This window comes from Terrapene carolina, unplaced genomic scaffold (assembly GCF_002925995.2).
Source record: "Terrapene carolina triunguis isolate 2854851 unplaced genomic scaffold, T_m_triunguis-2.0 Scaffold212, whole genome shotgun sequence".
NCBI lineage: Eukaryota > Metazoa > Chordata > Testudines > Emydidae > Terrapene > Terrapene triunguis.
In genome coordinates this window covers 8,333,165-8,341,968 of record NW_020664563.1, presented here as the reverse complement: position 1 = coordinate 8,341,968, position 8,804 = coordinate 8,333,165, and the positions used below count along the sequence as shown (strand labels likewise).

The window sequence follows — 8,804 nt, the reverse complement described above, 5'->3', positions numbered from 1 at the left end:
TATTCACCCATGAAAGCTTATGCTCCAATACATCTGTTAGTCTATAAGGTGCCACAGACTCTTGGTGGCAACTTGCCTAGTGTAGCAAACATGTACAGCTCCCATTGACATGAGAGAACCGTTTCTCATCTGATACTCCACCACAGCCTATCCCCACCACACAGATTTTAGTTAAAAACAGTTTGTTGCCCAGTCCATACAAGCAGCCTGTATGATGAGATGCAAATAGACTGACTCAATCATGGAGGTCTGTAATTAGCTCTATCTGATTTCAGGCATCTGGCTTGGATTTTCCTGTTTCATGATTGGTTGTCTCTGGGTTGTCCTGACACTCTGCTTCATTCCAGGACTGGGGTGACTTGGATGTACAGAGTGCTGTTATTAGCAGTGGTAAGTCATCAGTCTGCTAGTTTTGCTTTGGTTTTAACTTCGCTATTGACATAATGTAATAAATAATTCGGTTCCCTGCTACAGTCTGGTGTCCAGGTGCTGGCATCTAAGGGTCTCATGCATTATGGTGGAAATCATACTAAAGTTCTTAATGTAGAATTCCTGTGAGGTTTCCTGGCTTGTCCTTTTCCCTTTTCTGCCACAAGATTTCAGGTACTGTTAGCCTGCAGGGCTCACTTAAGGATAATCCAAAGTAGTGCTTCACCAGAGACTTAATGCTTTGTTTTGAGACCTGTGGATAAACAGCCACAGTGGATTTTGAAGACTTGTGTTCTAGGGAATCGTGGAATGTTGTAGGCTAATACACATAGCAGCTGTCTCCTACAGGGTTTATAATGATGTTGACAAATGTCTGACCTGAAATCAGTATGTGGACTACTTCATTACTGAAAGACCCCGTAAATGAAGTAATACAGAAATGAAGACACACTGTTTTACTTTATGCAGAATTGCTTCCTTTTTACTCCTGTCAAAAAGAAACTAATGCTCTCACTTCTGCTTGTTAGGTCCTGGCCCTGTCTTGAATAAATTTGGGTGAGTATGTATTTTTGTTTAGACCAATAAGTTGTTAACTTGTAGCTAGTAGGAGCATTGTTGTAACCAGTGATGAAATTAGATTCTGCCAAATGAATGTCCGTGATATTACTCCTTTCCGTTCCATTTACTCTGAGGTTACATTCTTGCTCTGTCAGAGTTCGAAATGGGAAAGGCAGTGTGTCCTCTAAACAATGACTGGCCCAGAAGCTTGGAGTGGAAGGGATTTTAAAAATGTACTGAATACATGGAGTGTATTGTGGCTTCTCAACTGTTAGAATACTTTAACTTGTCCCTTTTGCTCTAAAGGTTACCAGTTTAAATGACACTTATGTCTGGATGAACACCTCTCAGATGATGGGGTCTGAGACCTCTACTGCTTAGGATGGGCCAAGGAATGATCTGTTCACCCCCTTAAATGATTAAATTAACAAAGCTTTTTAAAAGCTGGTTCATACTTCACTTGATCACTTCTGCTAGTCTTCCACACTGTAGATCGAGGAAATCTAGTCGAGCGGGTTATAGTCTAGCTAGTTTGGGTTACTAATTCATGTTATAGTACACTTTAAAACAACTTTCTTTTCCCCCATAAGCATTAATATTAGAAGATGATGGATGATCAGGACAGCATTTCAAGTGAGAGGTTTGTATCTTATTCTGTTCCTTTTGGGTTATATGTGGCAAAACCAGCTGGGTTTTAATCCTGTAAAAGTAACTGCATTGTGTGATGGGACCAACCTTTCGTTGTTGTGCTTGTATGAAGCTCAGTGGCTTCACTTAAATACTATAGTTTTAAACTCTGATCCTAGATACAGATGTGTACTACTGTCAAACACTAACACTTTCAAGAATGCGGAGATGTGTGGTAGGTGCGCCTCTAAACAATTAAGGAGCAAGCCCTTGTTCCAGTTGTAAGATACTGGGGTTTCAAAAAAAACCTCAGTTTTAGCCCAGCACTGTTCTCACTATAGTCAGTGGGGGTAAACTCCCATTAACTTAAATGAGAGCAGAGGGGGGGCCAACACAGAGCACTCACGAAAAATGTTAATAGGCTTGTAAGGTGGGACTTACCCATCTTGAGATGCTCCTAAATTTTCTTCTGTTTTGAATATGCCTCCTGCACCCACTTTAACACTATGATACCACAGAAGCAACATGGGAGTAACTTACAAAAAGCTTAAATTCCTACTATAGCACTTTGGGTCACTCTGCGAAATGGTGATGGCAATTCTTGCAGCAGAGTATTTCATGGGATGAAATGATTAAAACTGCATAGTACACATCTGTGCAGAACCTTGGTCTCCTGGGCCCTAGCCACTGGACCACAGTGATGACTCGTTGTCTGCAAGAGTCATATATAGGTGCAAATTCGCCAACATTGATATTGGTGTCTGATTAGTACGAGACTATTCCTCCAGTACCTGCAAAATGTAAATGTTCAGAGAGGATTCTAGCTGTGAAACCAGACTGAGTCTATTCACTGCACTTGGAATCCACATTAAAATCTACTAACTGCATATCTAGGATGCCTCCCTTGCAGCTGTATGATAGAGGTTACCTTCCCCCGTGCTTTCCTTTACAACTGAACAAACAGTGTCACTTGGCTTGTGGCTAGAATTGAAGCCTGTGATGACTTGGATTATAAGAGTAGTGGACAGAACAGGTTTCTGAAAACTTCACTCTGAGGCTTTGAAACTAGTAGTATGTCTGCAGGCAGAGCAAAGAATGACATGTAACATTTGAATTTTTTTTTTCCCCTCCAGGGCTGGAGCGCACTCCTGGAAAAAGGATCACTTTGCTGAGGTAACTCTTCACTTCAACTTGGAGTAGAGTCTTTGCTCTGGTTCCCTGGCTGACAGTGGAAGCACACACTATGCTAGATATGTGCCTTGAATAAAGTGTTTGCAGCCATTATGAGCTGCTCTGCTTTTTAGAGTTAGCTCTGGACAGTTGCCAGAAGCTGGGAATTGGTGACTGCAGATGGATCACTTGATTATCTGTTCTGTTCATTCCCTCTGAAGCACCTGCCATTGGGCACTGTCGGAAAACAGGATATTGGGCTAGATCACTAGTTCTCTAACTTTTTGAATTGGTGACCCCTTTCACACACAAGCCTGAGTGCAACCCCCCCCCCATAAGTTAAAAACACATGTTCAAATATTTAACACTATTATAAATGCTGGAGGCAAAGCAGGGTTTGGGGGTGGAGGCTGACAGCTCACAACCTCTCATGTAACAACCTCATGACCTCACCCCCAGTTTGAGAACTCTGGGGCTAGATGCACCTTTGGTCTGACCCAGTATGGCTGTTATGTAAATTCTAAAGCCACACAGCTCTCTGCACAGACCCAAAGCCATAGTGGACTGAAGATGTTTCTAAGAATGTAGTGCTGAGGCTTTGCTGCTTATAGATGTCTGTAATATAAGTAACAGAGTCCTGTGGCACCTTTAAGACTAACCGATGTATTGGAGCATAAGCTTTCGTGGGTGAAGGCCAAGTTGGATGCACGAAGTGGGCCTTCACCCACGAAAGTTTATGCTCCAATACATCGGTTAGTCTTAAAGGTGCCACAGGACTCTCTGTTGCTTTTTACAGCTCCAGACTAACACGGCTACCCCTCTGATACTTGTAATATAAGTGAGGTCATTTTTAGTCATGAGACTAGAAGAATTACCAGACATGACTTGATATGGTAAGTTGGCTGTTGCATTTATCTGACATGTAATTATGAAAATGATATTCTAAGAGATTCCTCTTCCGTGTCAGTTTTATGAAACATCCACTCTTACAATTGACCAACCTCACTGCTAGTTCACCACCAATTCTAAAAAGCAGAGACATTCCCAGAAAAAGTCACACCCAACCCAACAGCATTCTCCATCTCCTCTATATGGTTTGACCTAATATTTTGTTTTTATATGCTAGTGTCTCAGTGGCAGGTTGGAATTAGGCTTGTGTGCTGCAGTATGACTGTCACTGTCTATACTGAGGGTGAGATAGTACTGTTTAGCTCCAGCAGCATTGAATAAAACTGTTCCACTGCTGACTATAAAGTATATTGGTGAAATGCTGACTTCCTGTCTGTGTATGTACTGTTAATGATGATTTTGTTGTAAACAATGGGAATCTCTCTGAATGAGAATGAGGAGGACTCTTATGCTGATACAGTACAGAACTTCAAGCTGTCTCTACTAAGAATCAAATTCTACCAACCAGAACCTGTTTGTAAAAATTGAATTATTATGTTACAGAGTAAAGTTGGTCAAACATTCAGTGAAGCAATCAGCCCTCTGCCTGCCTGAGAGGTAAGGATAAAGCAAAGTACTGGGAGCTTATTTTAAAGATCAATGTGATGCTTGAGGCTTAGATTTTTGGAATCTCTTCTTGGGGGTCCATTGGACTGTCAGTGCAGTTTAGTGAGGACAGTGACTGTTTTGCGTATATTTGGCCATATCTGCCAGCTCCCATGACACTCTTCCTTGTGTTAGTCCTGCAGTTCCTGTTCAGTAATGGGGATGTCAGGAGAATTCTTCTGACTCATACCAGCAGAAATGTTCAATTAATTCTTTATGCAGAATCATTCTTAGAAAACAGCTCGACTTCCATGGCTGACGATTAGAAGGACAGTGTCTGTCTTGCTTCCATTAAAGCTAATGGGAGCAGGATTGGGCCCCTTCTACTGGTGACTGTAATATAGTCTGATCACTGCAGTCAAACAAAGCTAGAAGCCCATTTTAGTCACATTCTACCTTAGGGTAACTCTGAATCAAAGAGCTGCTTTAAAGCCAGCACATCTTAGTCTGTCACTAACTTTTCATGCTCCCACTTTGTAGGAGAGGGATGACAGCCTGAAACTAAACACCCCAGTGAATGAAAGTGCTATTAAGCCGATACAATGATGATAACATAGTTCAGCAGAATACACAATGACGAACACAGCTTTGTCTTTCGCTCCTATCTGATGTATCTGGCTACAGCTGAATCCTGACATTAAAGAGCTCTTGTGGTCTTAAAAGTGACTACATGAAAATAGCACCTTTGTATTCCACATTACCTGCTCCTTGGGGGCAATTAGTATGTCCACTTGAAGCCTAACTTGCCCATGGGTTGTTGAGGGCAGAATTCTACAACCAGGGGCAGTGGCTGGGCCTGCAGAACCTCTATGGGGTGTGTGTAAGGAGAACCTTTTTATAAAGGACATACCCTGGTGTTGAGCCTTGTAGGTCCAGTCAAACACTGACATGATATAAAAATACGTGGCTTTGCTCAGGAAGGTTCCTTTGCAAAACTAAGATCCAGTTGTACAGATCTGCTAGCAGTTAAGCTCACGAGACTGGTGCACTTGCACTTTTACAGTGCAGGTTCCAAAATGCAGATGGGAAAGGGCACTTGTAACTACTGATGAAATTAGATTCTGCCAAATGAGTTCCAGTGCTGTAAACCATTTCCACTCTTGCTGAGGTGCTACTGATGGGAGAACTATTAATTAACGTCCATTTCCCTTCTCTTTAGGGAGCAAAATTGGTTTGAATGGACAGTTGAGGAACCAGAAAGGTGGGTATCACTTTACTCGCATTGCTTCAACACTTAACAGTGACATGCTGCTTTGATCCCTTTTCTGGAATGGAGAGATGATGATTACAGTCTTAGCTTGAACTCTCTCTCTGATGAGTGATGGAAAATCTAAGGTCTGATCTATTCCTATCAATAAACATCTTGTGCTTTAGAGTTCAATGCTTCACCCTATAACAGTTTTTGTCTCTCTCCTTGCAGTGTGAAGATGTCAGATTGTGTATCTAGCGACTCCTAAGTTTTTCCCACAGAAGACAGTGCCCTTGCTTCTGAGGTGTTTGGGCATAGCCATGGAGGGGCCAGAGTCAATCCTGCAGCAGTGGGTGTGTCAAGCTGGAGGGAAGCAGTCTCTCTGCCACCCCATTGCCACAATAAGGTGACATGACTTCTGGATGAAGAGTCCTACAAATTTGTGCAGAAAAGATTAAGTTCAGAATGTCTTGTAGAAGCATGTGACAAGTGGGGCAACACTGATACACACTTTGGTCTCTTCTTAAATATCCAATTAAGAAACTAGACTTGCTCTGAACTTAAACTTTTGCCATGTGTGTCTTTTAACCAGCACTAAGTAGACTTTAGAAGTAAAATAACAGCTGTCTAACAAATTGAAATGTGCTAAAATAAACTCATCAAAAATGACTAGTCTGGAGTAGTTGTGTATTATGTATGAGTTCAAAGTCTCAGGGTATGTCTATACTATGAAATCAGGTTGATTTTTATAGAAGTCAATTTTTAGAAATCAGTTTTATACAGGCAATTATATATGTCCACACCAAGTGCATTAAGTTGGTGGAGTGCATCCTCAGTACTGTGGCTAGCATTGATTTATGGAGCAGTGCACTGTGGGTAGCTATCCCACAGTTCCTGCAGTCTCTGCTGCCCATTGGAATTCTGGGTTAAGCTCCCAATGCCTAATGGGGCAAAAACATTGCTGTGCATGGTTTTGGGTACATGTCATCTGTCAACCCACCCTCTGTGAAAGCACTGGCAGACCATCATTTTGCGCCTGACACCAGGGAGGCTTTGAAAACCAGTTTCATGACTGTCCAGGCTTTGGTGTGACAGTTTTCTCCTTGATGCAAACCCACCCCCTTTGTTGATTTTAATTCCCTGTAAGCCAACCACCCTCCCCCCAGCCCCCTTTGAAATAAAGTAACTATTGGTTTGAAACCATGCATTCTTTATTAATTAAAAAAAAAAAACCAGGCAAGGTAGCCTGGGGAGGAGGGAAGGACAAGGCCACATTGTTTGTTGTAACCACACTAAAAATCAAACTGTTTGAATGCAGCTTTCTGTTGCTTGGCCCATCCTCTGCAGTGGAGTGACTGGGTGCCTGGAGCCTCCCCCACTGAATTCTTGGGCATCTGGGTGAGGAGGCTATGGAACACGGGGAGGAGGGTAGGTGGTTATGCAGTGGATGCAGCAGGGGCCTGTGCTCTTGTTGGCTTTACTTCAGCACCAACAGATGCTTTGCTCCTCTATTAGTCTCAGCATTGTGTCCTCCCTCCACTCTTCCTGGTCTCTGCCACTGAATGCCTACATGCATTAAGCTGTGCCTGATCTGTCTGGGAGGACTGCATGAGCTTGGAAAACATGTCATAGTGTGTGGGTTTTTTGCCTTCTAATCTGTGATAACCTTAGGGACAGAGATGATAGGGGGAGTGTAGAAATATTCTGTGCTCTACAATTCTGGGGGGACTGCATGGTCACCTGTGCTGCTGAGTTTGCCATGCTGGCCAAACAGTAAATGAAATTACCTATACAATTTATATGCATCTGAAGAAGTGGGTTGTAGCCCATGAAAGCTTATGCTCTAATAAATTTGTTAGTCTCTAAGGGCTGGTCCACACTACCTGCCTAATTTGGTGGGTAGAGATCAATCTTCTGGGATCGATTTATCACGTCTCATCTGGATGCGATAGATCAATCCCAGAAGCGCTCCCCCGTCGACTGCGGAACTCCTGCTCGCCGAGAGGAGGAAGCGCTGTTGACGGGGGAGCCTGCCTGCACCGCGTGGACCCAAATCAAGTACTTTTAGTTTGATATAGAAAATGTCGACTTCAGCTACGCTATTCTCGTTTCCTATATCGATCCCCTGCCCCAGTGTGGACCAGCCCTAAGGTGCCACAACTACTCCTGTTCTTTTTACGGATACAGACTAACACAGCTGCTACTCTGAAACCTATACAATTTAGTACAGCACTTTGAATACTGAAGGGGAAAAAACCTGAGAAGGAAATAGGCTTAAGCTTTATGCTGCTTTAAACACTTAGATCCTGCACTAAAGTTTCTCAGACTCAAGCAATAGTCCTAACTCCACTGAGTAGAAATACCCTTCTCATCTAACTGGACTCTGAATAGCTGAACATGAGAATTTACTGCCTGGCCTAATGCTATCAAAGGAGTGAGCTGGTGGCTTTGTGCTGAACTGTGCTTTTTCATTTGAGTGTAGCCTAGCTGTGGCTAAAGAACTTCAGGTGCATGCTTTTTGTGGAGGGGGTAAAGTACAGATATGCTTGGTTGGATCACAGAAACCCCCTTGGGAGCTGCCACCCGATGTGCCAAGACTACCCCTGCTTCTGTTTTCCCTGCCAGCTTAGGGCTCCAGCACCCTGTCTTGCTGAGCCAGCCACTCCTGTCTGGCTCCAACACAGACTCAGGATCTGAATCACTTGTCCCAAAACTGCAAGTTTACCCAAAAACAGCTCACAGGAGTGTGCTTGTCTTTAGCACTCAGATGCTCAACTCCCAATGGGGTCTAAACCCAGATAAATCCGTTTTACCCTGCATAAAGCTTATGCAGGGCAAACTCATAAATTGTTCGCCCTCTATAACACTGATAGAGAGATATGCACAGCTGTTTGCTCCCCCAGGTATTAATACATACTCTGAGTAAATTACTAAATAAAAAGTGATTTGTTACATTCCACATTGAGCTTCCAGCTGTGTGCTGCAATTGTTAATGTATATGCTGCTGGTATCCTCTCAGTAGCACTGCTATTACAGGGATAGAGGGGCATAGCCATGAACCTGAAGTGATTTTAGAGGCATTGCTATTTCTATTCACATCCCACGCTTAGTGAGGAAAAGCAGTGGATCTGAATTAAGTTAAGATTGCCTGTGGCCTAAAGCAAAACTTGAAGTGATTATACTTAATGTAGGCAAATTGACTTGGTTGAAGCGCTCCTTGGCATAGACCTCTGTACAATACCTAGCACAAGAGCCCTGATCTGGGGATTCCAGCTGC

General features: G+C 43.0%; 1 long non-coding RNA gene and 6 other non-coding genes across 7 annotated transcripts in view; all 7 read left to right on the top strand.

Moving 5' to 3' along the window:
• LOC113407505 overlaps positions 1-6,196 on the top strand; it is a 10,242-nt gene extending 4,046 nt beyond the window's left edge. Inside the window, exons 2-8 of the long non-coding RNA XR_003370002.1 lie at positions 348-390; positions 957-984; positions 1,578-1,627; positions 2,748-2,787; positions 4,237-4,290; positions 5,498-5,539; positions 5,759-6,196. This is a non-coding gene — a long non-coding RNA (uncharacterized LOC113407505). The remainder of the gene's footprint in view (positions 1-347; positions 391-956; positions 985-1,577; positions 1,628-2,747; positions 2,788-4,236; positions 4,291-5,497; positions 5,540-5,758) is intronic.
• Positions 207-271, top strand: LOC113407569. The gene has a single exon (XR_003370011.1). It is a non-coding gene; the product is annotated as a small nucleolar RNA SNORD44 (small nucleolar RNA).
• LOC113407574 lies at positions 781-844 on the top strand. The gene has a single exon (XR_003370016.1). It is a non-coding gene; the product is annotated as a small nucleolar RNA SNORD78 (small nucleolar RNA).
• LOC113407579 lies at positions 1,049-1,124 on the top strand. The gene has a single exon (XR_003370021.1). It is a non-coding gene; the product is annotated as a small nucleolar RNA SNORD47 (small nucleolar RNA).
• Positions 2,606-2,673, top strand: LOC113407577. Its single transcript, XR_003370019.1, has one exon. It is a non-coding gene; the product is annotated as a small nucleolar RNA SNORD75 (small nucleolar RNA).
• On the top strand, positions 4,076-4,155 carry LOC113407578. Its single transcript, XR_003370020.1, has one exon. It is a non-coding gene; the product is annotated as a small nucleolar RNA SNORD79 (small nucleolar RNA).
• LOC113407570 lies at positions 4,873-4,955 on the top strand. The gene has a single exon (XR_003370012.1). It is a non-coding gene; the product is annotated as a small nucleolar RNA snR60/Z15/Z230/Z193/J17 (small nucleolar RNA).
• Positions 6,197-8,804: the final 2,608 nt, after the last annotated feature.